This window comes from Penaeus monodon, chromosome 35 (assembly GCF_015228065.2).
Source record: "Penaeus monodon isolate SGIC_2016 chromosome 35, NSTDA_Pmon_1, whole genome shotgun sequence".
Classification (NCBI taxonomy): Eukaryota; Metazoa; Arthropoda; class Malacostraca; order Decapoda; family Penaeidae; genus Penaeus; species Penaeus monodon.
Window position 1 is genome coordinate 10,015,192 of NC_051420.1, and position 5,000 is coordinate 10,020,191.

A 5,000-nucleotide genomic window follows, 5' to 3' on the forward strand; every position below is an offset into this window, starting at 1 on the left:
CCCACTTGTTAAGTTTCTTGAATAAATTTGCATTTCAGAATCCATAAAAAAATAGTTATCAATGGACTGCTAACAATGTCCACTGACCACAAAGCAATAATCAATGGAATCAATAAGCAAGCATAAAATGAATGCCTAAAAACGATAATATTTTTGTTTCACCCATGCAATTATTATTTTTTGTTCCACTTATCACCCTGTAATGTGCATGAATCTATTATTTCCCATTGTAAATTACTGGGTCATGAAATATATGGAAGTATTATTTAAATTTCAAAGTGACTGTACCCCTCTGATGCTAAATCCCTAATACTCCAGCCGACATCCTTGGGGGCACTCCTGGTAATTCATAAACATCGTCATATAAACCAACATCATTCGTAAATTGAGGATTTGGTATTTGTTACCGAGAGTAAAGCATTCTCCAGAGACGAAGTTCCAAAACCACAGTATTATGTGAAACCAAATCCATACCTATCCTCTCCCCCCCCCCCTGTTCCCCCCTCCCCACTTATTAGTACTTTGTGTCAACTTACAGAATACTCGATAATAACAACTGGCTGTGTGAGGGTGTTTTTGGACTTACGAGAGCTGATATGCAGTGGATATTTTGTCATTTAGCCTGTAAATATAAAAGGGCGGTGCAGCTGTATCTGTTTCATCTACAACTCTATTTCTCATGCTCTGTAAGATGGCGGTGTCCATTTCCATCTATCTCTGCGTGTCGCTCTCAGTAACAATAACCAAGGACAGGCCACATTTTTGTCATATCTGAAATTATTCTTTACCTACACAGATTCCTTCATATATTTGTGAGTGCCATACCTGAGTTACGTAGATCTAATTCTAGAAAATTATCCCAGTTTTATCTCTTATTTATGTATCTTATTTTCTTAATTTTTCTATTAATTATCATTACTGACAATTTACCTTCATCTTGTACTGCTTCACCTTATATTATATAGCAAGTTGTAAATAACACCTAAGCAACAACAATAACCACAAATAACTTAAGAAACTGTACAAATATGACAAAAATTACCATAATCTCCCTCGAAATATACTAAGGAAACAGCTAAATAACAATAACAAATAAATTACCAGAATCTCCATGGAAATATACTCAAGAAACAACTACAACAACAACACCAATTAGCTTACCAAAACCTTCCACGAAACCCAGACACAAAATAAATCCGAGAAATTATCGATCCTTACCTCCTCGCAAACCTCCATTAATCAAAACGCCTCCATTATTTTCTCAGTCTCTCAGTCACCTCATTTATCCCTTAATCCGGCGTGTTTTCAAGATCATTTCGGTTCTCTTCACTCGTGGAATTACGGTCTATTTCAGCTCGAAATGAGAGAAATTTGCACGAGTTTAAAGGGACATTTTTTTTCTTTTTTTGTAAACAACAACAATCCGTCCGATTCGTCACGTGACTTGGATTACCTGTAGTCACGTTTTCCTTCGCAATAAGTGTTTTTATCGTTCGTTAAGGGGTTTTATGGGTGGAAAATACGTGGAAGAAATGGGTATTGCAAATAGTTTTGAATTATTGATATAGATGAGGTATTGATGATAGATCATATTTATGGGTTTTCTTTTGTCGGTATTCGTATCTATGTTTGATTTATACATTTTTTTACGTTAAAGTATATTGTAAGTTATACACAGCAAAATGATATAATTAAAGGAATTCCATTGTAACTAAGCAAATAAATCTTCCATGGTTATAAAATATTATATATCCGTTTCCTTCTGACTTCCCGCGAAATCCAATTGAGGTTTCAGGTGGCTCCTTACGTCATTGGCTTTTCTTTTATACTGGCCCACACACACACACACACACACACACACAAAAAAACACACACATATATATATATATATATATAAAAATATATATATATATATTATATATATGTATATATATTCATATATATATATATATATTATATATATATATATATATATATTTTATATATGTATATATATTCATATATATATATATATAATATATATTATATATATATATATATATTATATATATATACACACCTAAGCCAGTAGGTGGGAGGTAACTCGGCTGCTACCTCTCAATCAAAAAACCATGACTGCACAAACAGGCCCTCATTCCCCGGAGGCGAAGGACCCCTGGTTACGGGCGGCGATCAGGACTGTTCCAGAGCAGAGGGTGCTAAAATCCCCGGCCCAACAACGGGCCCGGGCCCCACGTTGAGGGACCTTTGCACGTATAATATAAAGACAATGAGAATAAATCCGATTTTACTAGCTTTACTTGAGGAACTTTCTTTCATCATAGGGGATATTGTAGGACTCTGTGAGGTTAGAAGACTAGCGAAGAGCAGAAGATACTAAATGATGGCCCATGTGCTCTATTAGAGAGGTAAACCCCAGGGTACCCAGCAGGAATTAGGGGTGGCTTCTTAGTTCACAAACGTTTAAAAAAGAATATCGTGGAATTCTATAGTATGAGCGAAAGAGTGGCTTCAGTAACAATAAAACTAACAATAGGTACAACTTAAAGATTGTTCGTCTATGCTCAACCTGCAGCCACAGTGATGAAGAAATAGAGAGCTTCTATAGGATGTTCATTTAGCCAGCGAAGAGTAAAATCCCATTTCACAATAATAATGGGAGATTTTAATGCAAAAATAGGTAAAAAGACGTAGGAGAAACCGCAATAGGAATCAGGGAATAGGTCTAGGAATGAGAGGGGACAAATGCTAGTTGATTTTGCGGAGGCTCGATCACTCAAAATCATAAATACATTCTTCAAAAAAGACTAGAGTGGAAGTGGACTTGGAAGTCGCCATCTGACTCAAAAACGAAATTGACTTCATAATTTAAAATAGGCGCGATATAGTAAAAAAATGGGGAATTATTAATAAAGTAATGTTGGCAGCGACCATAGAATGGTCAGAGGCCAAATTAAACTACACCTCAGGAGGGAAGGAGAAAACTCAACGAAAACCACAGCCAGATTTACCCTAACTTGAAGACCAGAGCGACAGAATTTAACTTAACATCCAAAACAGATATTCACTTCTCAGCGACGATGATCTCAACATTGACTGTAAAATTTTCAACAAACAGTTCAATGACATCATAAAGGAATCTGCACTAAAAGTAGGCGGAAAGAACGTCAAGAAAAAGCTCCAGCAAGTTCTCGGTAGAAACTAAAGAGCTTATGCAAAAACGTGGGTCAGGGAAAATATCGTCAAACAGGGACAAGATAGAATTAGCCGAACAAACAAAGGACTATAAATAAAAAAAAAAGGGGAAGATGTACGGAAATTCAATACTCAAATAATAAATGAAACAGTGATATCAGGTACTAGCATGAAAACAGTTAAAGGAGACTCGGTATAGGGAAAATCAATTGTATGGGAATAAAGGAAACCAGATGGAGAAGTAACATACAAAAAGAATGAAATCATAAGAAAAGTGGAGGACTTTTACAGGGACTATACAAACTCAAAAGAACAGCCATGGATAAAGCGAATGCGGCAACTAGAGACGTGGGCCCAACATCACAACAGAAGAAATAAAAAGAGCGCTTAAGGCATGAAGAGGGGAAAACACCGGGGAAGATGGAATTAGTATAGACCTTATAATAGATGCGAAAAATTGCAACAGTGAAACTAGCCAATCTTTTAAGCAAATGCCTTATCAACGGGAAAACTCCGAAAGCCTGGAAAATGCATTAATTATTTTGATACATAAAAAGGGGACAGAAAGGATCTAAAAAAATACCGACCAATAAGCCTCCTTTCATCTACTTACAAATTATTCACAAAAATCATCACAACTCGCATCTCTGACCGTCTAGATTCTAACCACCTAGAGAACCAAGCAGGCTTTCGCAGTGGATTCTCAAAAACAGACCACATCCACACGCTCACCCAGATAAAGGAAAAATAAACGGATATAGGAAACCACTGCGTATGGCATTCATCGATTACGAAAAGGCATTCGACTCTGTAGAGACACCACAGTACTTTGAAGCTATCCCGAAAACAGGGAGTAGAGGAGGTATATTGTAAAATACTGGAAGATATATCAAAGATGGGACAGCAACCCCTCAAGCTCCACTCCGAAACCGACAAAATACCAATTAAAAAAGGTGTTAGACAGGGCGATACCATCCACCAAACTGTTTTACAGCTTGTCTTGAGGAAATATTCAAAAAAAACTAGAGTGGAATGGAAAGGGTATCAAGATAGGAGACGAATATCTAAACAATCTCAGATTTTTCAGATGATATTGTTCTCTTCAGTGAATCTGCAAATGAAATGCAGCAACTAATAAATGATCTAAATAGAGAAAGTCTGAAAATCGGACTTCGGATGAACAAGAAAAGACTAAGATCATGTTCAAAAGTAGAGTTCAGTTCGAACAGATACAGTACAAGGCGAAGTACTAGAGGTAGTTGGACAAGTATATATACACCTAGGACAAATCGTACAGACAAACACATCTAGCGAAGAGGAAAATTTAAACGACGCAGTAGCAGACACAGTAGCATTACTAAGAGGTTCTTTGCCATTATGTTTAAAAAGAAAATCTTTAACCAATGTGTCCTACCAGTTATGACCTATGGATCGAAACATGGGACTACAACCAAATTACTGGAGAGGAAAATAATAAGTGTCCAGAGAGGGATGGAAAGACTGATGCTGGAATTAGCCTAAGAGATAGGATGAGGGCGACGTGGATCAGGGAACAGACAAAAATAGAAGATATACTGCAGCATCAAAAAGAAAAAGTGGCAAAGGGCAGGTCATATACATCGGAGACAGGATAACAGATGGACAAAAAATGTAACAGACTGGGCTATAGATAATTAAAGAGACCAAAAGGGCCAGACCAATGACAAGATGGCGCGACGAAAAAACGAAATTTGGGGGGCCCAGACTGGAAACAAAAAACACAGACAGACAAAGTTGAAAAGATTGGGAGAGGCCTACGTCCTGCA

The 5,000-nt window shown here is 36.9% G+C and overlaps 1 protein-coding gene across 1 annotated transcript in view; it reads right to left on the reverse strand.

Annotated features, from left to right (window-relative positions):
• The window catches only part of LOC119595071, a 45,226-nt gene extending 43,797 nt beyond the window's left edge, over nt 1-1,429 (reverse strand). The window contains exon 1 of the mRNA XM_037944210.1: nt 1,219-1,429. The gene's annotated coding sequence lies outside the window, so the exon portion shown is untranslated. The remainder of the gene's footprint in view (nt 1-1,218) is intronic.
• Nucleotides 1,430-5,000: the final 3,571 nt, after the last annotated feature.